This window comes from Scleropages formosus, chromosome 4, assembly GCF_900964775.1.
Source record: "Scleropages formosus chromosome 4, fSclFor1.1, whole genome shotgun sequence".
Classification (NCBI taxonomy): domain Eukaryota; kingdom Metazoa; phylum Chordata; class Actinopteri; order Osteoglossiformes; family Osteoglossidae; genus Scleropages; species Scleropages formosus.
Window position 1 is genome coordinate 19,931,929 of NC_041809.1, and position 24,806 is coordinate 19,956,734.

Consider the following 24,806-nt stretch of genomic DNA (forward strand, 5'->3'; position numbering starts at 1 on the left):
CAGGTCTGCCGCTCCTTGGGTCTGCATGGCCTCATGTGGCGATTTCATTTTGGGTTCCATAACGAGGGGAGGCTTTGGATTTCCAACAAGCACAAAGACAGCACCAAGTTTTGGTATTTGAAGAAAATAACAACTGCAAAAAAGTTATTCCCGTTAATGCGAGCGTGGTACGTGTACGGGATTAACTGAGAAACATTTTCAGAGAATGTACAGGGATTCCACTAATGAATCCACACTCTGAAATGTGTCGGAAACTTTAAAACGGCGACACATTCACTGTGTAAACAGAGCACAGGCAAGGAATGTATCTTGCAGCAACACCCGAAAAAGTCAAGATAAATAAGGGAAATACTGAAGGGCGAGGTGATACCTGCCAAATACCTGTGAAACACAGCAGCTCGTAAAAAAGTAATGAAAAAAATCCCACCGAACCCAGGTGAAGCTCATTCCTTCAGATCGAGTTAAATCATTCACAGGGTGCATGCAGAAGCTGAGTGGATAATTATTGGCGAGTAGGGCAGGCCAAACAAATCTAATGTGAACGTTGAGAATGGATTGAAAGAGAGCAAATTAACAAAACAGGAGTCGCGCCACTGAAGGCAGTTGCAATTTCAACACAGGAATGTGTGAAATTACAGAGGCAAACAGAAAAATTAAGTTAAAAAACCTTAAAGGAAAGGTCTGCAAGATGAACGAACCTTATGAGGGAGTTCAGATGGAGATGAATAATCTGAACAAAAGCAGAATAACAATGTTTTTGCAACATTCTTCTGAACTTAGTTAAACTGCATATGAGAAAGCCTTACTAGAAGCAAGCCCTTCAGAATTGAGGAGAGAGAATTCAAAGAACAAAACAAAACAAAACGACTGTGACTGAATGGTGACTCTACTTATACACTATAGACCAGATATACGTAACAAGGCTCGATACAAAGTGGGATCGCATACAACACGATCAGAGCTCGGACCCTAATTTCTGAGCACTCCTTTTCCATGTGTTCCAAATCTCGGTGGTTCCCAAACACATTTCGGAAAGTCGAAAAGAAAAGTTACGCAATATAGCGAGCGATTAGTACAACAGGAACCTACAGTGAAAAATAAAAAGTTAACATTCTGTGAAAAACCTTTTGAACGATATGTAGTAGAGCTACGTTGTTTTTGTCACTCATTTTGTAAAGCCTTTTACTTCCATGTTATTTTGGTGTAACTTTACTCTCTTGCTTCAAAGCAGTACGGCTAGAAAATTGCTCAGTTGTCGGGAAACTAATTTGCAAAGACCATCAAGTCAACAACGTTTGAAAAACCATTTTGTTTCCCGCAATCTTTCGATTTAGCTTCACTCTTTCTACAAAACAATGCCACTTTGACTCGTCCAGCAATGCTTTGCAGGTGTGACTGAGTTGCAAAGTCGGCCAAATACGATGTCTTTATCATTAAATAGCCCTGAAGCAATAATAGCATTTACAGAACTTATCACATGTGGATGCTCTGGTTTATTACATTGTGGTTCATCAATAAAAACATGAACTCTTGAATTGCACTTCATTCGGTTTTGAGGAAATATGAACGCTGTGATGCATCACCTATTTTCGCTCACACCCGTGCACATTGCTTTTACTGACGTTAATCTTCTGTCAGCAGAAAACCGCAGTTAAACTTTCTTCAGCTTTTGTCAAAACCGGAAGCTCGTTACAACATGGGCTCACTTATAAAAGAAGTACCAAACTGGAAACACCAAACTTATGAAAGTTTGGACCCCGTCGTCTCTTGGATCTACAGTGTACTTTATAGAATCTATACGCACCTTGAGCTTGTACTCTCCTATTCAGTGCATGAAAATGTTCAAAATAAATGTGCATGTAAATGTGAAGTAATAATTTCTTTAAAAAAAAGAATTATTTAAAACAATTTTTATGTGAGCTCCGCAGAGGACGTTCAGAAGCCCTGCACAGTTGCAAATTAACTCTGTCACCGAACAGTCACCTGCAAAGGCTTTTTTCTGGAAATGCTCTGTGGCCCCAGATCGTCTCAAATCTTCCAGTTCACAGCTAAATGATAAATAGATGGTGAGACAAAGTAAAGGTAAACGGAGACATAGATTTAGAAGCAGAAAAAGCAAAAGGCTTAAGGTTATTTTCAGCATATTGACTGACACGACTGAAGCGAGACAGAAAGAACAGCTTAAAGAGATCGTAATGAGGACGCTGAGCTTGGAAGACACAGGCGAACCTTGAGCGGCACTTTGGGCTTTATGGCTGCTCACAAGCACATGTGCAGTGTTCAAAGCTGAAGAAATGTCTTATTTTGAACAGATCTGCCCTTTGCTTAGCCTCTGCCTTGTAATGCCCATAGTGCATAATTTCACCTTGTTTGAAAGATGTTTTACCTCATTTCTGTGCGTGAGAAGCCCAGTGTTATAACCCGAGCCCCGAGCCGACAGCCCCAAGAAGGTGTTCAGTCGGCAGTGAAAACCATACAGTGAGAATGTACAATAAGGCTCTGTAATCCACAATCGATGACCCCAGTGGAGAGGCTTAGGTGTCAGAGTGTAACCAAAAAGTGAAACTGTCGGCGTTGACTTCTGGGCTGCTTCCTAGCGACGCTGCGGAGGCCTGTCGATGAGGTGCGACTCCATCCATTTAAAATTCAGCATCTGTGTTTACTTCAGTGCAACGGCTACAGTAGTGGAGTCTTTGTGGACACTAAAGACATTCAGAGAGACGGGGATTTGCCCATGTATGCCGGTGACACGGCCTGCATCGGAAAGAGTTCCCGGAAGGGCCGTGTCGGCCTCCTCGGCCCACGAAGCAAGGCAATCAGGTACGTGGCTGTCAGAAAGACAGGTTCGGCGCAAAATGCGCTCTTTACTGGCAATCCCGCATCGAAGGGACTCCGTGCCACTGTAGCTCAGTTGTGAAACCGCTCTGGCGGAATTTAGAGGAATTATTGCGATTTATTTCTTGCCATATTTCCTGCAGTCATTAAAATGCTCAGCGTGTGTTAACTTTAAAGCGTTAGAGAATAAGAAAATGGTAGAATTAAAAACAGCAGGCAGGGCAAAATCCAAAGGGAAGTCAGAATTGGCCTTTTTGTCCCCCCATCACTTTACTGGCTAGTCAATTCGCTGTGGTTCACAATGCAGGATGACACATAGAAACCTGAGCGATTTGTCTGCGAGTGGGGGATCGTTCAAACTGAGGTTTTACGACCCCCTCATCATGAAGCGATTTGTGGACCTGCTGTATTGACCGCTCCCGTTATCAGCAGCCCGCGAGACTCGCGTTGGCTGTTAAACAATGCCATGAGGTGCGATTTTGTGCCCGGCCGTGAGTCAAGGTGAATCCTCTGGCTGCTGGCTGACATTAGCCGAGTGCCGCGGTGACAGCCCCATATATATTTCCTCAGAAGATGTGGCCTCCGGCACACGCGGTGAAGAATATCCCTAATACTTCTGTTTTCATTAACGTCCACACAGTCTTCGCCCATAGTCCGGGGAACACACGCGGAACACAAAGTGACAAGCAGAAATTTTTTGTGCTGACTTGATGGTGGCAGAGTGAGGGGAAGACAGAGGGAGGGAGGCAGGGCGGGAGGGCGGGGAGAACAGCAGGTGCCAGCATTTCTCCTGTTGTCAATCATTAGCGGCGAACACTGTAACGTGATTTTACCGATGGTCCTTCATACAGGAAGCTGACAGTTAATTGGCTCCAGTGGAACCCCTACTCAATTCGCATTAATTTGAATGAGGTGTCGGAATATTTTGAAAGCTTATCCCCACGGATCGCAGCCTTGAACATTTTTTTTTCTAAGTCACTTAAAAAATTAAAACGGGGTAAACAAAGCAATTTGCAAAACATTGCGGCAAGAGCTTCATTATTAATGATCGAAAACATAAATCTCCACCCTTTCTTGCTGTTAGGAAAGCACAGGAGACTGGAAAGTTAAAAAAAAAAAAAAAAAAAAAAAAATATTGCACAATCTGCACATTGCAAAATGTGACCACAAATTCCCGTGTTTGTCTTGGTTACACGTTTCACAGCAGGTTAAGTGTGTGAGGTGCACGAACACAGTGCTGTTGTAGTGTAAAAAGTAGGACCACCTTGGTGTTGGAGTGTTTAAAGACACATATGTTAGCCAAGGTGTGATCCAAAGAATAACTACACACATTCACCTGCTGGTTTGGCCTATCCTGGTCCTTTTCAATAACCATTTGAATTACTGAAAGGTCATCTTATTAAACATGGTGGGTAAAAGGTTCTCTTTTTTTGACGCATTGCAGAGTCTTGCACACAGACAATTTACCTCACATGGTTAGGCACCAAGGGTAATTTTCAAAATGAAAAAAGAACATTAACCTTTGGAATATAAGAAATTATTGCTTTGACTATATTCACCCATGCTACAAGTTAATGCCACAGAAAATCAACCCTTTGTTTTCTCCTGGCACTTGTACATTTGTCCGCAAAAGTCCACGGTGAAGCTGATAGTATCAGATATCATCTAGACTTCAAGCATTATTAACCATTCTGGCATTTGTGCCCAGTTTTATTCAAATTCATCTCACAGCCTATGGCTAGCATCCTCCCTATATATAATATATTAACCTTTTTGTGGAGATGCTTGCGAGGGAGCCTCCGCACGAGTGATATCCACCCAACCCGACAAGACTCTCTTTTTCAGCTGGCATTTAGAATACACTGCTTGGCCTTGGTTCCCATCACTTTGTCAGGTGAAAGAATAAACACACACTGGAAGATTTGCACATAATGGATTTTTCAGACTGCTGAAAACATGTTGATGGAGGGTTCATTCGTGGGCTTTGCTAGCTGCTCACCAGCAGTGGCCCAGAACCAGCGCAGGTAACCTAAACAAAATAAGGTGTCTGGTCGTAGCTTGGCCCTCCATTGTCTTTTCATGTCCTGATATTTGCTCTAACGGGGGGTGATCACACATCGGTTTCAGTTGTAGAACGCAGCATCGATGAGTTTCACAGAATCTACAACAGCCAAAAAAAATAAAAATAAAAATAGTACTTTGGGTTTTACGATGAGCAGAGACCCAGCTTTGAGAAAATGACTTTGAATGTGGTGGAATCTGATTTGCAGAACATCCCTGATGGTCTAGTTCACATCCAACCTGTTTTTTTGTCATTGCAGAAGAGGTGCAGTACAAAAGGTCGTATTTCTGATTTCCCGGATCATACCCTATAATGAGACCCCATATGCTTGAAGGCCACTTTAAAAAGCTCCATATAAAATACCTAAGATAGTTTAATAAAAGCACAAATGCTTACGTGATTCATGTAGTAGCAGCTTATGTAGCCAAAAGAGGTTGAACAAATTAATACACACGAATTGCAAAGATACAAGCCACCTTGACCCAGCAGCAGATAAAATGTTTTTGTTACAAGAATGAAATGTCCAAGGACGTGCAAAAACATGCTTTAACAGTTTCCCCACAATAGTCCAGCGTAGAAACCAGAAAAGAATACGCATCTATTTTTTTTTTTGCAGGTGATGGTCAAGTTAAAATTAATAAATAATCCTTGTAAAGTATATATGTGAAGCATTCAAGGTAAATGCCCCGGTTCATATTTTTTATGTAACTCAAAAGGTCAAAAGAGAGCTTTGGAACACAGTTCTGGGGACTGCTTTACCGGAAATGTGAGACCACTTTCTTCTTACACTGCAACAGCTGGAGCTGCTGGGATCTGACTCCTCATGTGAGGCACAGTGGCACATGGGTGAGATGCCAACAAGTCTTCGCTTGTGGCGGAGGGTGGTGAATCACTCACTAACACTCACTGTTGCTTTTACCCCCCAGGTTGGGAGCCCTGCCCCTTCAGCTATGTTGCCTATGCCATGCTACCGCAGTCCCATTCTCTCCTTTCTTTGGCCTCCGCAGGTCATCGCCCTTCGTCTCTGTTGCCTTATCCAGCATCCACTGGGCATCTCTGGCGCCCGCCACCATCTGCCGAGGGACACTTTACTGCCTGGCTGGAAATGCTGTGCACTCTGTAACAATGTTCTCTTGCATCTCTCAAAAACATGGCACTGCAGATGTTGCTCAGCTTCCTGGACTTGACTGAGGGCAGCAGATGTGCCAAGAAGAGCCGAATCTCTGCGGTGCCAGGTATGTCTCTGCACTGAAGAGTACCAGTTATTCTCGAACCCCTAGACAGAGGTGAAATTCCATGCCCTTCGAAAGGTGCACATATTTAATGCTTTTAAGTTGTTGAGCCCAGCATGACATTTGAAAATGTTTGATGTTGAAGCAAAAAAAGTAATTGTAATATTTAATATATTGTTTGCTTCTAGTACAAATATTTAGTTAAAAAATCAGATGTCAAAGACGAGAAAGGATGCCTTTGCATCTTGAGCTGACAGAGCTATTTATTTGTTCCAAGGCATTTATATTTACACAATTTGTTAAGGGCTTTATGAATCCCAGAGGTAACTGGAAATGGTGCTGGGTATTGATTCCTAATCTCTCTCCATGCCGATGTGTGTGATGTTTTATAGCGTGTCAGAATCATAACAATGAATACTCCATCACTGTCATATTTAAACAATGACCAGCTATTGTGATGTGGGAAAATAAATATAGGTGGTTGATGGGGAAGAAAAAGTCATTTGTTCCTGGCTCATGGCAGCCAGAGAAGAGAGGTTATTCCAGTCCCGAGCTCAATCGTGTTCAACACCACACCACGCTGTCATTGCATTACAGAAAACGAATGAAAAGCATAAATAACTGAAGTGAAGGTTTGTCTGCTAAATGCAGCCAGGTGGATGTGTACGACAGGTGTGGGCCATATCCCCTTTGAGCGCTCGTTCCAGTGCAGTTGAAAATTAATCACAGTTACAGTCTAGCTTGGGCTGGTGCATTTGCACAATCTTTTAATACACGTTAATGCCCCTCTAGAAACACAGCATTGCTTTGCAAATTGTATTTTTTATTGTGTTTTTATTATGCTGCCATTCATTCTCTGGTTCGAGCTGCTAAGCCCGTAGCGTCACACTGCCCAATGCACTGCACTGTAAACCTGTCGTGATGGACACAAGACTCTTTGTGCACTTACATCGCTTTGGGTGGTAGCGGGTGTGCAGGACTAACATTCATTATTCTGTGGCCACGGATGGGAGTCGGTGCCTGTAAGTAATTGGACCCTCTGGTATGTTCATCTCCTAGCAGATGCTGTATCACGACAGTCATAGTCCTTCTTTTGCGTTCGCAGCAGTTCTCTCCCTGCTTTACAGTCACACCTCAAACCGAAAATAAAATAAGTGCGATTCGCTTTCGGGGAAGACGAAACTTTAAATGGTGCGACGAAGTAAACTCAAAGAGTATGGAACGACTGGTTGTTACAAACACATGTTTGTGTGACACATAGCATAACCCAAGTTCCTCTAAACTAGTTGTGATGCATTTAATTTAAACTGGTGTGTGATGCATAAAAAAACCGGCTTTCTTTCATTCACCCTAACACAAAAGAGATTTCGTTCGAAAAATCGAAAAAGAAACTTTGCGTTTACACCTAGAAAATATTTCCCCAAAGTGTAACTTAGACATTAAGCATTGGGGCCCATGACAGAAGTGTGCTCACAATCTGCACTGAGACCTACTTACAAATCACAGCTCTGAGGTGCAGAATCGAGGGTCACCAGACAGGTAAGCAGGAAATCGATCCATACTTTTCAAATTTCAACAGTGCCTTGTGAAAAAAGGGTAGAATGGCAGGGATTGCAAAAGACCTCCGAAAGGAATGGGAAGAAGAGATTTGAGGCCAGGCACACTCTGGGGGAAGGCAGGGGAACTTATGAGATAAACACACATGGTCACAAACTGGAACAGCAAGCAGGGGGAAGGAGCCACTAGCCCAAGGAACGAGAAACCAAATAGCGTGAAACGACTGGAAGCAGAGAGGTGAACGTAGCATGGCTAGAACGAGAAGAAGAGGGATTAAACTGGGATAAGCAAACGTAACAAAAACCTATGCAGAGAAAGGAAATGAAATCACTTGCTAAAGGTGGGAATGGTAGAGCCAAAAACAAGCAACGAGAAAACACAGCGGGGAGGAGGGTGGGCGCCACAATGAATCAGTGAATAACTCAATAAGACATTTTCTTTGAAATCTCTGAAATCTGCTGCTGAACTGGCATAATTCTGCTTCGAAGGCAGTGGAGAGAAGGAGCCAGCGACTGTGATGTTAGCGCTTAAATGGAGTTGCCCTGGGTACAATGGAACGAGCGACACAGAAGGCTCGCTCTTCCGAAGGCCCGTGTCCAACTGCTTGGCCTTCTGTTCACATTGGCTTGTCCTCCCCTCACAGCTTGTTCTGCAAACGTCCTCCACTCCTATTATGGTGTGCTCCCTTACAAGTGCACTGCAGCCATGATGCCGTGGAAACTTTTTTTTTTTTTGCCCCGAAATAGCTTTTCAACAAACATTGTGCCATATAAATGGAAAAAAAAAAAACTGCTTCTGTATATTTTTCCTTCATTGGAGACCCATGGAGACCTTCGAATTAGTCTTCGTGTGCTTTGGGCTTCTAAGTCAGATTTAAGAGTTCAGCCATTCAGGAACATATAAATGTCCCATGAATTAAGTTATTAGTTTATTATTTTAAATTCTTTGCAGCTTTTTCTTTATAGTTCTTTTTAAATTCTTGTCATTGTATTGCAGTATTTTTGCTCATACTATACAAGGTGCAATAATATACAGGCTGCTTCAGGAGTAAATAATTTAATGCCTATGCGCAATTTACCTTGGAAAGTAGTTATTGAATATTTAAGCAATCTATATTTATTATCTATACCTATATTACAAAATAAGACACAAAAGTAAAGATAAAAAAAGTTACTTTAAAATGCAAGAACTCATCTTTTGAGAAAAATATTTTGCTGCTGTATTTCTAATACTTTTTTATTTGGCACCTTAAAGACCCTGTAAGGGAAGATAAATATTGTATTTTATCCATATTTTAAAATGCCCATACTGAGAATTTGTATTTCCCCCTGTAAAAGGTCATTACAGTAGTCATTTACAATATCTGAGATCTTATAATAACAGTGAGAGTCCTCTTGGTTGTTCTGTTTTCCCAAATAAGAAAAGCAGTTTTGCACACTTAAACTGTGTTAAGTTGTATTTAAGACACATAATTCAGGTTTAGCAGTATTTGGACAAACAAGCACCAAATAATTATTCATTCAGTAAGGTGAATAATGAACTGTTTTCAATCTTATTTTCCCATTAGTAATTTGTTCAGTCTTCAAAGTGAGCTGAGAATTGATTTCACATAAATAAAATCATGAATTATTATGTCCAGCCCATCTCAATAAGGCTTAACAGTTTCTTCAGACTATATTTTTGTCAGATGAAATAAAATAATACGATGTCCAGAAGCATCCTCTAAGCAACACCTGGACAGCTCTTCGCATAAGAGATCAAACTACACAGTCTATGCAGGGTTTAGAAATACGTACTAGAAATGCCCCATGACAAATCAGCAACTTCATGTAATTTATAACATTCTTTAATCAAACATGACCTCAGTCAAAAAATAATAGTAACATTTCACTCCTTTTTTTTTTAGATATTACTTTGCTGACTAATCAAAGTTTAATATTGCCTCTAGGTAGGGCTTCAGAGCCTATTGATCAATAATTTTAAATATTGAGAAAAGGGTGCAGAGCTAGAGCAAATAAAATCTTAAACATACCTCATTTTGACTCAATGTATAACTAATGTAAGACACAGAAAACCTCACAATAAACTTTAAAGCGCACTGAGCACCTGCTGCAATGCAATGTACTGTATAAGGAATTTCCACAGAGATGCATTTCTTCACTGAAAAGAAGTGTGTGTCTTCAGGAAAAAAAAAAACTGAAAAAAAAAACAAAAATCTATGCAGGTAAGGAAGAAACACAAACACAAATCAGTAGAGTGAAGCCCCAGAAGTAACACTGGCGAGACATATGCTGGCCAGCATTTTCAGAAATGTTTACTTCAGAAAATTCACAAAAATGTAAAGAAAAACTTCAGACTTCAATTTACAAAATTTTTTTGTATAAAGGAGGGCTGTTAAAGACACACAGTATATTTCATGCATTTTGGCTCCTGGGTCTCTGTATAACCAGTCAATAGGCTAAGTACAGACATCCTTCAACTTGCACAAATAGACCGTTCTTCAACCCCTTACGTAAGTCAAAAGTGACGTATGTCAGATTCCCCCTTCTCCCCCACCATTCACCGTCACCACGTGCTCCTTTATACGTGCAGCATCCTTCACTATCGTATTTATAGCCGATACGGCTAAGCCTGGTTCCCGTGCTATAGACGGAAATCTTTTTCCACCCTCATACTTCCTTATTATTTTCAATTTCATCTCCAAATCGATTGCCGTACGCCTGCGAGACGGTTCTTGGTTTCCTTCAAGTGCACGTTTAGCACCAGGCATTGTGAATAATGAAAATGGTAAAAAAATATGCGAAAAAGCACTACACTAACGAGAGGAGATGCGTTCACGGCTCAAAACACACAGGGACTCGGAAGATGCAGCTTCCTGCCTTGTCCGGCTACGCCGACTTGCACTTAACGTATTTCAGATGTTTTGCATAAAATAAAAGCGCTATCAGTAAATAATGTGTATGCTGGGAATTTTTTACAGAAATCCGGATTTACGCTAGTCAGATTTATGTGAGTAGAGGGGTGTCTGTAACATGTATATATCGGTAAGACAGTGCACATAAAGTGTGATGGAAGGACTTGCATACTGTCTTTCACTATCAGAGCATTTTGGTATCTGGAGCCTAGGGTTAAAAAGTGTACTTAATTGACCTCTGGGGAATTACAGCAGAAATGGGTTCCCAGCCCAGTAGGGTTGACATGAAACCCAAGGAATATGAGTGAAATCTCAGCACTCCAGAAGGCTTTCCATGTGTAACTGGGGAGGAGTAGATAACCGAGTGAATGTAATGGCACCCACAGCGAACTGGTCCAGGTCTAGGAGACAAAAAACCTGTTGTTCTATTTTTCATTTTTGTTGTTGCATTCTCCATTTTTTAGTTCACAGGTATTATGAAGGTCACCTCACGCATCCATCTTGAGTAAAAGCAAGAGCCAGTGCCACGCCATGTAATGGACCCCAGTGTCAGTCCTTCCTGCAGTTTGTCCCATCATCTTCATCGTTTTGTTCAATTATTGTCACATGACTCTCTGTGTTTCTGATATATTTGTGTATCCTGCTAAGGTCTGCGGAAGTCCCATGGCCAAAATTCCATCGCACTCTATCATCACTTTCTGCTTACCGCTGCTCACTGTTGATAGAGTTATGAAACTGTTGTGTTTTGTGTCCATTGAATAGAGAGCATGTCTATCTATCTATCTATCTATCTATCTATCTATCTATCTTCATGAATATGCACACAGACACACATATGTGTGTTACACAGTATATATATATATATATATATATATATATATATATATATATATATATATAAGGGGGTGCGGTGGCGCAGTGGGTTGGACCACGGTCCTGCTCTCCGGTGGGTCTGGGGTTCGAGTCTCGCTTGGGGTGCCTTGCGACGGACTGGCGTCCCGTCCTGGGTGTGTCCCCTCCCCCTCCGGCCTTATGCCCTGTGTTGCCGGGTAGGCTCCGGTTCCCCGTGACCCCGTATGGGACAAGCGGTTCTGAAAATGTGTGTGTGTGTGTGTGTGTGTGTATATATATATATATATATATATATATATATATATATATATATATATATATACACACATATATTATATAGTATAGTTACCACTGTCAGTGCTAGCCTTAACAGTTTATTCCAGTTTTTTGTAGGCCTCAGTACCCATTGTAACAATTTCTCCTTATTTTTGGTGAGTATGTATTTAACTTTCCATTAGACCACAAAAACACCCATTCATCCAGTGAGAATAACATGAATAACATTGGTTCAAAATGGAGAAACTGTGAACCCAGGCAGGCATTCTTAATATGATTTCTGTAAGCTCTAGAGAGTCATAAGGTGTCATTTTACAATGGGCGACAGGTGAAGTGGTCACATTTGGCATCCCCACAGTTAGGACAGGAGTGTGTCCGTGCATGCCTCTCGACATCCATTTCTTATGTGGTTTTTAACTCAGCAACTTGCTTTCATGCATATTTTAAAGGATACTAGGTAGCAAATAGTCAAAGACCAGGAGTTTAACCAAGGTTGTGTTTCACACTGTCTTCACTGGTGGTGTCTGTTGCAGGGAAGTAAATACTCTGGATTTGCTGCTTTAATATGTTCTTGCTGACCTGCTCTTACACACTCCATGGAACCAAAAAACTTTCACCAAGCTATACCCATCACATTATATGACATGATATTAACGCTATTCTGACTTGTCATATAAGTATTACACATTTTGGTCCAACTCCAACTACTTTACCCCTGGGCGATTTCTCTGGGAAGTTTTCCAATGCCACAACTGCATGAAACAATGTTCATATGATAGTAAAAGTGATTTACCCACACAGAAAAAAAGCTCTTACTAATGTTTCACTTATTGATGTGTCAAGTTTATAGTTCAAGTTTAAGTTTAACTGACAATACATGTATCATATAATATGCTTTATGTGTTTAAATTTCCCTACATTCATCCTGATGCAGAAGAACAAAAAATTTGCCCAGGGCACTTTGGACGTTAAATATGATTGATGTGCAGCTGTTTTTCTCCATGCTGCCTTACTCAGCTGTTAAGTATGTGTTGTGCAGTGAACACTTTAAAGGTGAAATTAGTTTCCGTTCTGGGAGACAGGATTGAATTATTGCTCAGCTGTGATGAACGAGGGCCACACTTTTCTGTGTCTGTGGCCATGATTCATGATGGACATCTGTCATGCTGTGACAACACAACAGTTCCGGGTTTTTTTTAAAATCCCCTTTGACCAAAACGCTCTTTCAAATTAAAAAAATGTTTATAAATTTAAGGAACTGTTGCTTAATTAAGCCGTTTCGCATGTTAATGAAGAAAAGACATTTTAGTGAGGAATATATGAGTGTAGATTAAAGAAAGCAGAACAGGTACAATACGTCATGGCTTTGTTGAACGCAGTGATTGCATTTTTTACGTTGCAACACCAACAGGCCTAATTTGCTGGAGAACCAGTGTTCTTACTTCTGCCGTTTTGCTTTTTTTACATCTGCAGGACTTAATTACAGCTTTCTTGTAAATTTTTTCTATGGCCAGAAGTTTTCTCCTGTCTGCATGACTAAGCACTGGCTCATATCTACACTTCCAGATATGGCTCCGCATCCATGCAGGACCTGCGACTCTCGCCATCTGCAGACAGAACACAAAGCCAGTGTGCTTTGACAGTCAAAAAAGCTCTGGCATCCGCTGTGTCCCTCTTTCATACTGCCACAGGCCCCTGAAATAGCAGGCAAGCTCTCGCTGGGACCCTTCTTTACCATGATTAATCAGTGCTTACATTCTGTCTTTCTAATTACATAAAACGATAAAACAGAGACAAAACACTCAATGCTCAGTATACAGTAAAAGAGGCTTTATTAATACAGTTTGTAAAAGTTGCACAGCAATGTGCCAGGTATTGCTGGACCAAAAATACTTCATTAAAATACTGCAATACCATTTTGTAGTTATACACAAACAGTGGGGGCATTGAGATTGCTTTAATACTGGATGGGGAGTAAAGCCACTCACCCCCTTGCTACCCCTGGAGTTTCTAAGGGAGAACATTTATATTTAGTCATTTAGCAGATACTTTTCTGCAAAGCCACTTACAATGGTTATTAAGTAATATTTCAGCTCGTGCCTTTGTGCAAGGTCACTTAGCAATGCTAGATTCACCACATCACACTCCCTACAATAATTCACCTGTTTATACAGCAGAACAATGCAACGCAGTCACTTGCTCGCTCACTCACTGTCACACACACACTAAGGGCAATTTAAAGTCACGAGTCCACCTGAAACACATTTTTGGACAGTTGGAGGAAATGAGAGCATCCAGAGGAAACCACGTGCAATCGGGGGGAGAACATGCACATCCCGAGCACAATGAGCCGTATTCAAACGCAGATCTGAATGGACGGTAGAGATGCTTTGAGGAACCAGTGCTACCTGTTGCACCACCATGCTCTCTAATTTTTTTTGTTTTGTTAATGAGAAGACCCGTATCTAATGATTGCCTCATGTTATGAGACCAACAAGTAATTGTCCCGGGAAAACAGGTAGAAATGTACCACAACACCTGTAAAATATGACACGCAGAGAGTACGAAGTAAACCTATAGTTATGGACTTGTACGATGAATCCGTCTTTTCCATATTTAAAATTTCTTGTAGTACTAATGCAGTATCCCACACAGTAGATAAAATACTTAAATAAAGAACTATGACACAATATACAGAGTGCCCATAATTTCAATGGGGGCAATAGACCGTAACATCTTTTTGTCTGTTTATTGCATTGCATCTACTGAGGGTAATCACTGTTTACATGGCTATGGTAATTAGCCATCTACTTTGCCTAAAAATCAGCCCTGCCTTATTCATTTAGAAAAGTCAGGGAGCTGATTGGCTCTATTGTCTGTCCAGCCCAGCATATATGCAGCAGATTCGGAGGGATTGTTCCAGCTTGTAGGCTTTTAATTATCCAATCACAGCTCCAGGTGACAGTTTGTCAGCTGTCATTTTGACAGAGCCGTCAGTGGGGAAATGGGAAGTCAATTGCTCATCGTCATAGTGATTCCGTGGTTATTTTACTGCATTATTGTCACCTCACATGCGTTTTGGATGTTTTTTTCCCTCCAGCCAAAGGCAAGTTCTGCGCATGGTGCTTCCTGCGAGTAGCATTTATAGATCTGCATCTGTTCGCCATCGTCGACCAACTGTCAGGTGGCATTGAACGCAGCAAATATGATTGCTTACAGCATCCTTGGTTTCCACTGAAAGTTTATTAAATTTGGACTCAGAAACCTGTCTGTCCTGCAAGGATTTGTGCTTTTTGCGGGTCACCTCGCATCTGTCAGACGGCTATCAATTTGCGCGAACAATGCAGCGCGCGGCCTCTCTGGCTGCCGGGGAGTCAAACGCAGTGAATGGTGCCATGGATTTCCTTTTTGGCCTGTGATTTCATCATTATGCTCCCGCAGTCAGTGCTCGCGATGCGGCCATCCAGGAACATGTAGACATGGATTATTATTGCGTCTGAGCTCTAAGGACATCCAGAAAGCCTCGCTACAGGACGGTGCTGTGAGTTGGAGATACAGATAACACCTCTGGTCTTCTGAAGTGCCAATTAAAGATTATATCACAGTGTTTCTTATCATTCTTTTCATGAATATTTCACACTCATTTCCAGTGTGTTGTCCCCCCACCCCCCACCGCAAATCCAGCAAAACAAAAATGTTTATTCAGCCAACTTATCAAACTTATGAAACTTAGCCAGTGGACATTTTTGTATGCCTACACAGTCTGCGCGTGGAACATTTCACTCGCTATTTATTTATCGCTGCTCCTTATCACACAAAGATGTTATTCTAACCAGGTTTGCTTCTTTGCGGGGAATCTGGCGACATCCAATATACTCAAGCACAGCGGGAATCTGTGGTCCTGCTAAAAATCACAGCTGATGTGGATTTAAAGCTGTGAAATGACCTACCTTCCTGTGCATAATACTTTCTGAGTCCTAAAATCTAGACCAATCTCACATTTCTAAACCTCCTCCTTATACAATGTTTCCACTGTATGCTCGACATAATTTAGGTTGCCATCATGTATCTTTCTTTGCCGATTGCAGAGTTTTATGGTGTTAAGCCTGCATTTTAATGAGGGGATACTACAAGGGCTGCAGTTCCTTATTTCCCGGCAGCCTTGTACATATTTCCTATACGAGGCTACACTTTTTAACGTACCAGTCGTTGTTCCTGTTGATTCTGACCGGTGAAGCGACTGCTGATTTTGAGACTGTACAAAGAGACTGCAGATTTCATTACGAGGGAGCGTGGCACAAGACAGAAGCAGGTTGGCAGCGCGCTGTTGTGTGTAGCAGCAGGTAGCTCCCTGCCATCTCTCATTCCCCTAACTGTGTTATGACCCAAATGTGTCTGACTGCAAACTAGACGTTGTAATATCGGCGCAACGTTCCCAGTCAGCATGTTAACTGTCAGCATCCTCCCTCACTTTCCTAACCACGAGGTTCTGGTTAGGATGGTATGGGCCTTCTGCAGCCTCAGCAATGTGCTCTTTTCCCTTCCACCTGTCCTGCATTTGCTTTCTGCACTTAAAATCTCCATGTCTCTAGTGCCCGCTGCCAAGCCACCCATTCTCTCTGGTTTAACTCAAGTGGGTGGTGTCAGGATCGCCTTGTACGGAAACATACCTGCTCTGCAATTTTTCTTCTGTTCTGACGCCCCCTCTGCCACACTTGGATGAAGTCCACCCCTCATCCCAACAACCCTGTTGTGTTGGGAGGAAAGCTGAGATTTCCGCATCGTCCATGGTGAATAAACACTGAGTTGACTGTGACTGTGGTGGTCTGTCGGCGGTGGGAGGCTGCATCTCAGATGGCAGAGCAGATCCACAGGAAGACTGGCTGTTTGAAGTGTGTCTGTGCCCGCTGAGTCATGGCACATGAAAGGGCTTTGGAAATGCTGCCAGTCCGCAAGAGCTTTGGACGGCTTAGCAGCCATGCCGTTCCTTACTCCTGCTCCCTGGCTCCCTGGCTCCCTAGCCCACTCCTCCCGGGGGCTTTTCCTGTCACCCCCAACCGTCCGGTTAGGCGAGGTGTGCGCCGTCTCAATGGAACTGAATTGAAACATGGACACAGCCTCTGACAGCGAGTGTCTAATGATCCTGACTTCTGCTGACAGAAGTTTTCACTTCTTTGGCACGTGTTGTCATGATTAATTTGGCGCCTTTTGTTTTTACGTAACGGAGAAAAATGCCCCAGGGGCTGCTGTTTGATGTGACACTGTGTCTAAGCATCTTCCTCCAAACACATGTTCAACCACTCCTTCAGAAGGGTCTGAATAATTAATAAAAAATGGTGCACAACAACAACAAGAAAGAAAAACAACTGCAAATGACCAATTATTTAAATAGGAACACATCTGCTTTTGTTGGGTTATGCTGTAAATTCCTTGAATGCAAATAAGATGGCTGCAGAATATCTACATGCATAATGGATGCAAGTATTTTACCTGCAATCTGGCTTTTAAGTCAAAGACATATTTCATGAAACTTTCTGTTCATTCTGAGAAATTATCAGCCTCATGTGCAATAAGAGAACCGCAGTAGAAGTTATACTGTCCCATTTTGTTGCTGAGTGCCTTGGCCCATTTGATGTAAATGCACCACTAGCTTAGTGACACCCTCCAACATAATACCACATTGATCTGTTTGATTGCTAACCTTTTCATATCTGAGAACACATTTTCTCTGATCCTGTTTAATCCAGCAGCTACAGACATGTGCAAACTGTCTTGCAGTGTTTGATTCATATACGCCATAACAGAATTGTGTCTTTCTGTTCAACTCTTTAAAGAAGGCTTTAAAATTTAGTGACAGTTCCATCAAGCCACTATTGCACATTAGACTCAATGCAGATGGTTAACCAGACTTAGGCATGACAAAAAACCACACTGGACGTTGCTTTTCTCTATATAGCAATTTTAAGTTCAACTTACCCGAAGCAGTAAATAGACCACGTTGCACTAAATTTGTCTATATTTATACATGGATTGTCCATGTATGAAAGTGGATCAAATTAAGTGAAAATGGTAGACACATTGAATATTCATTCTTCCTATTTCATTTATTCAGTTTTAATTAAATATAATATTCAGTGCTAACCAGAGAATCAATTAATTATAAACTTCATAACTTAGCCCTTTGTGATTAGAAAATCACTGAACTGTATTTAAACCATCCATAGAAAAAAGAATTTCTATATAAACAAAATTACCACATTGTATACTTCAACTTTCAATTAACAAATATCTAATCAGCAGTTATTTTATGGTCTTGATTGTAAAAATCATACTCAATTGTATAAGGGTCATAAAAATAATTAGTACTAATTCTAATGCTTCTTGTTTTTTATTATTAAAAATTAACGACATGGCATATCAACCCCTTTTCCCTAAACATGTGTTGTTCATAAGAGATGAGGAATCTATGTATCACACCCTCACCTCACGCAATATGAGAACTAGATCCTGGAATATAGTGTGATGTCCAGTTCTCTCAGTGCTGATATTTGCTCACATAAAGACATGGACACAGGGGTTTGAGTAGATGCCTCACATAAGAGAAAAGGCTGACATTTAAAATGAACTGTGGGAAACCTTTGCAGGAGTGAAGATCAAAACATTCAAACTCCATCTATTTCAATCCATCCTCAGCCTTTATTTATCAACATAGGGTCATGTTCTTGTGACACGGAGGGTGTGCGAGGAGGCCGATATTACCTGTAATAGTCCAGGGCTGCACAGCTATTAGTATTCACAAGTCTCACTGCAGTATAACAAGAAAATTGACAACAAAATGTATTAATCATGAATATCAGTAGGCGTACGCATACAGTGCCATTATTCTTTTATGTGCCATAAAACTTTTCAAATTATATGTACTATACTTACACTTTCTTCACAGAAGTAGGAAAGACAGTATGTTCTTTTTTCGGCATAAACATAATAATTTCCATTGCCGAATATAATGTAACTAAAAAAACAAATCACTTCCATATTTGCATATTGCACCTCGATATTTCAGCGCAGGAGCCCAGTTAATTTGGTCTCGTTTCCTCACGACTCCACAGTAATCACCTCGGCCAACTGCACACACGCTGTGTCCCGGGGAGGAGAAAGCAACTGCTTTGTGTTACTGGAACAGGACAAACTGGGACCGATACGGTTTGAGGGTCCCGTTGGTGAGCAGTGGTGCCAGGTGTCACATCACAGAGCTCGCTGCAATCACGTCTCATTAATGGCTTAATTGGTGACGCGCCTCGTTACTAAATGGCCTTCCTCATTACTCATTTCTTGATGGGGTTGGAAAATGAATGAAAATATAAATTAAAATAAATAAATTAATAAAAAAAATAAACATTTCAGAAACTTAACTCTAGTAACTTGTTCATTATCCCCACTCAGACACAATAGATGTATTTCATATGCATCAAACAATTCATTTCGCAAATTGATACGCTTGATGCCCTTTTTTCATTACTGAGATTAAATGAACTTCACATGGAGGGAAATAATGCAATTGCACTGAAACTATGCACGGGACTAAAAATCAGCCAACGAGATAGTATTTACATTCTCAGACAATGTCATACAAACCTTCAAACACTTGCAATGTTGCAACTCATATCCTGGAGTGAGAGATTTTAGTCTTAATTCATCAGAACCGAGTTGAAGGTGGCAAGCCTTCCACTTCTATCTCCTGAGGTTTCAGAAAAGCGGTGACAGAACATGCAGTATCACGGTCTTATAAATGCAACAGTTTCAAAGAGACACACTGAAACAAATAGGATGCAGTGTTCCCTGGCAGCGGGCAAGGCAAAAACGTGAGCACGCAGGAAAATGTGGGAATGTCTGAACGATTTTAACTAGACTCATACTCGCTCAACAGCAGGCTTAGAAATAATGGTCTAACAAGAGCTCATTATTTAGCCAGTCATTTGCGGCAATATTTACAAGTGACATGTTAAATAAAGCACCGGCAAATTTGTGTCAATCTGTGTGTTTAAAAAAAAAACAAAAAAAACAAACAGATCACATTCACCGAATCTGACACTAAGTGCATGATAATTGGGCTTAATCTATCATAAAGCACTGCTGGCCGTAGTTGTACGCAACTGTTTACTAAAAGATGTAAAGAAAACTATTAATAAATGTAATACATCGTAGACAAAGAGCACCCTATAAGGGGGTTTCAAGTGAGAAAAATGGAAAGATAACATGAAACACTAAGAAATGTTGACTATATTGAACTATACAATTTATGTAAAAATTACACACACACACACACACACACACACACCACACACTGCCAGTAACTGTTTGCCTAAGCCAGGGTCATGGCGGTCCAGAGTCCGTCCCAGAATCACAGGGTGCATAGCTGAGTAATGCACATCCTGGATGATCTCATTGCAGGGTAAAGTCAGTTACAAGATATTAATGGGATCTAAGTTGAAGTGAAAGCTTTTGCAAAATTCTTTTCTACACATTATGTATACACTCACATTCACTATACAAGTCCACATATATCAAGACAAGTTCATTGATAGCACTGCAGCAGAGAAATGCATTGGATGCTGGGCATATCCACCCGAGCTGACTGGAAATGACAAGAAGAGAAAATCAAGATCCTCGTCCCACCTTTTGTTAAATGTCATAAAGATATAAGGTAGAGGTAGAGGCTGGGATCCTCCAGGCTGCACCTGAGAGGGCAGTCCAGCGGCAATCCCAAATAATTAATGTGCTGATGTTAAATGCATTTCTCTCGATCCAGACTTATATTTTTAAAAGTGTCGATTTTTCCTCTCCTGCCGTAAAGATAAGCCACTCAACAAAAGGTTAAAAATTGTGTGCCACACACATCACGGGTGAGTTTCTGTGTGAATTAGCTTTCCAATTTCCAATATAACAGCACAGCTATGGGGGAATGCAAGTCGCCACACGTCTGGGGAAAGTTAATGATACCCACAAATAACTTCGGGCTCCTTGTACAACCTGAAGGGGGAAAAAAACAAATTTAAGTAAATAATATCAGCCAAATGAAAAATAAAACACAATCATAGATCTGCACCGACTCTCGCGGCATGTTAAGAACCGAGCAGGTAGTGGCAGAGGGAGATCAGTTTAATATGGCGGAGGGATGATAGAGACTGGCGTTATTATAAATGAGTCCGCGGAGAGGCTCGCTGTCGTGTTTGCGGTGAGTGGGCCGCCCTGTCACTCTCACACATGGTGAAAAGCAATCGTCATTTCTGCACCCAAAGTGATTTTGTGCTACAAAGATCTGGGTGGTGGAGGGGGGATCCTTTCCAGCGCACACACAAGGAATGTGATAATCACGATACGTGTACTATAGGTACGAGCATCTCTACGTTCTCATCTATGTTGACGTCTATATGCAGGGCACCAGGGAGAGAACTTTTCTTTGATTTATCTGAAAAAAAGTTATTGTTTGGAGCAGGATGAGCACATCTGCAAAGACACATACAGTATATGCCTACGCACATGCTGTATATACCGTACACAAGCTTTTCATGGAGCAATAAGAGTAAACATAATTTGAGATTTTATTAAAAGTCTGATCTTGCTAGTGCTTGTAAAGAGGTTGATGCTGTTTTAACTGTTTCAGGTTCTTACGTGACTGGTACCCTGTATTCTGAACAGCACCAATGTGCTCTGGCAGTCCTGGCTTTGTTTTCCTGGACAAAGGCATCAGCTAAGTAAACAAAAACAAAAACAAACAAAATCTAAACCGACATTCCTACATTTGCTTCTATAAGACAGAACAATAATAAATATGAACTATAATCCCTTCACTGTGTTAGTTCCTACTGTGAAAAGGGGGGGGGCTGTAAGAAAAACAGAAATGCAAGGAATCTGGTTTCAAGCACACATCTTAAGAAAATGTAACATTTTACATACACAAAAACCACTTGTCCCAAGCAGGGTTGCGGTGAGCCGGAGCCTAACCCGGCAACACAGGGCGCAAGGCTGGAGAGGGAGGGGACACACCCAGGGCAGGACACCACTCCATTGCAAGGCACCCCAAGCAGGACTCAAACCCCAGACCCGCAAGAGAGCAGGACCTGGTCAAACCTACTGCACCACCATGCCACCACACCTCCTTGCATTTATAGACAAGATCAGTGTAAATAAACCTTTCTAATTTGACTGAAATCTCTGATGCTGATAATCTGACAATGATTAAAATCTAAGAGCTAAAAAGAAGTAATTTGAAAATATCTGGCAGTTGCTCTGCATGTGAGAAACCTTTTTACTTTTTTTAAGTGCAGTAGAATAAAAATTGGCCCACTCTTCTAGCCACTGACTTCAATTAATCAGTCAATTAGGCCCCAGGCGATCCGCATTGTTAATCATTTACCTCCTGTCTCTTACCTACCAGGTGGTCTTTGTGATCTGGCAGTAGTGCTGTCACTGCTTTCAATATAGAGCTAAAAATCCACATTAGCGAAATGCATCCACTGAGCATTTGTGTGCATTCATTCAAAGGCACAAGAGTAAAGAATTAAATGTCAGTGTTGCTAAAAAAAAAAAAAAAGAGTACTGTAATACAGAGCGGTAGAGGCAGAGAATAACAAAGGACTTTCAGCTGCTTCCAATAGCCAATTACTATACTGTATCTAATAATATTGTTATTATCATGCAGTTCGTTATTATCACCACCACTACCACCAGAATTGTAACGCTTAGGTGAAACACAAAATTTTAAGACTGATTCCTTGGATGGCCTATAAATGTTGTACATTCAGTAGTATAATAAACAAGTGAACTGAATAAATCTTATTTTGCTATGTAAGAGCTTGGAGCCTTAGCTGAGTGTTCAAAGTGTCATGCATTTGAAAGTCAGCTGGAAGGTACATGCTATGCACATATAAACAGAGCAACCGATGAAGTATGGGATGCTTCAGTTTAAAGTCTGCTTATAAATAGTTCATAACCCCCCCCCCCACCAAATCTACTAATGCAAGACTCCGCTTCAAGGCATCCAGCTCAAGTAAAACGTGTCAGGATTTCCAAGACTCCTGAAACTGTTAGCAAGGCATTTACTGCTAGTTTATGAAGAGTTTATAAGCAAACTTAATGATTGTTGTGATTCTTTAGCCTTCTTCAGCAGGGGACAGCTAGTAGCATAGTGGTTAAAGCAAGTGCCTTTAGACCCAAAGGTTGTAGGTTTGAGCCTCAACTCTAGCTATGATACCCTTGAGCAAGGTACTTACCCTTGATTGCTCTAGTAAAATTACCCAGCTGTATTAATGGATAAATAATTGTAACCTTAACATTATAAGTTGCTTTAAAGAAAAGCATCAGCTAAATTAATAAATGTAATTCAATTTAAATCTGTGTATTGGTTAGAGGGAAATGCATTTGCTTCTTGGCAGTGCAACTCCCAAATCACCATGTCCCAAACACACACAACACACTTATTGAACAAGGATTCGTGTCACACTTTTGCGCTGCTGACGGAAACAACCAGAACCTAATGTAAGCTGGGCAGGTTGTTCCCAAGGGCAGAGGTACTCATCTGCTACTTCAGTATCCTCCATGCTCCAGACAGCCCTTGCCACACAAACGGCTGCACCCTGACCTCTGACCCCTGGGTTGCCAGAGTTCATCATGACCGCACGCACCGCACTCGTCAAGCCAAGGAGCTTCCTGACAAAGTGGCACCAGGAAAATGTTAAGCCAGCTGATTAACAACTGCTCGGTCAGATAGGGCAAGAACTATCAACGGACATCGTCTATGACCTCTCGGAGCAACATAGCATGTTGCGACCGCAGGGGTTTTTTTTTTTTTCCTTTTTTTTTTCAGTGTCACACACGCTGTGCAGCTTTTAATAAACAGCACGGTGGCACAGAGTAGTGCTGCTGTCTCACACCAGCTAGGGGTTGCATGACTTCAGATTTTTTAAAATCAACACTTATGTGATGAAAGTCGAGTCGACAACAACTAATCGCTGATGACGTAATGAATAAAAACACAGGAGAAGGGAATGCTTTGCAATAATCGACAATCTGTATTCTCATACTGAATGCATATGCTGACAACAGGTATGTATAACAGATGAGATGGGACATTGTAGCCATGTAAAAAAAAAATGCTGTTTCTTTTTTCATTTTTTTGTTTTAAAAATGCAAAACAAATTATGAATTAACAATGTTTAAAAACCATTTTTTGCCCAAAATGTAAAATATTTAAAATATCCCTCATTTATAGTTCCTTACCATATTATTTTTTGACTTTGAGTTATTTCGTTTTGTGGTATTCTTGAACAACACACGTAAAGGAACTGAAACCGTGCATAATCCATCAGTGGCTTCATCAAACAGGTTGGTTTCACTCCGAGTTATTGATCATAAGTTAATATGGATCACTAGGTGCTTTTCAAAAGCAGCAAGAGAGTGTCCTCTTCTTACAATGCTGTGCCGAGCACAAATTCTTCGGACGCTCATTGTTGAACAACCCCGCGCAGCACCATGTTGTACTAGATTGTCTGCTTCTCGGAATATGTTGCTCTAGTTTATATGAAATTATTTATCATTTGTGCAAATGGCTCCAGAGTGTACATTTTTTCCAAAGAAAAGACCACCAATGCAGCTCACTTTTACATCCAGCTTAGGCTACTTGTTAGATGTATACATTTATACATTTATTGTTTTAGCTGATGTTTTCTCCAAAGAGCTCTATGTAGTGATATGAACCCACACTGTTTATTCACCAAGGTGACTTACACTGCTAGATATACTACTTACACTGGGTCACTCATCCATATATCAGTGGAACACACTCTCTCTGTCACTCACACACTCTGGGGGAACCTGAGCAGCTGTGGAAGGAAACCAGAGCACCTAGAGGAGACCCACACAGACATGGGTAGAACATGCAAACTCCGCACAGAGTGAGCAGGGATCAAACCCACATCTTCTCACACCACCCAGGCACTGTGAGATCATAATGTTACTCGCTGTGCCACCCCCTGCAGTTTGCTTACCGAGCAAACAGGTCTGTGGATGATGCAGTCAA

General features: G+C 41.2%; 1 long non-coding RNA gene across 1 annotated transcript in view; it reads left to right on the plus strand.

The window, feature by feature from the left end:
* The first annotated feature begins 5,903 nt into the window (after positions 1–5,903).
* Positions 5,904–24,806, plus strand: part of LOC108936139 (uncharacterized) — a 45,718-nt gene continuing 26,815 nt past the window's right edge. The window contains exon 1 of the long non-coding RNA XR_001966254.2: positions 5,904–6,132. This is a non-coding gene — a long non-coding RNA (uncharacterized LOC108936139). The remainder of the gene's footprint in view (positions 6,133–24,806) is intronic.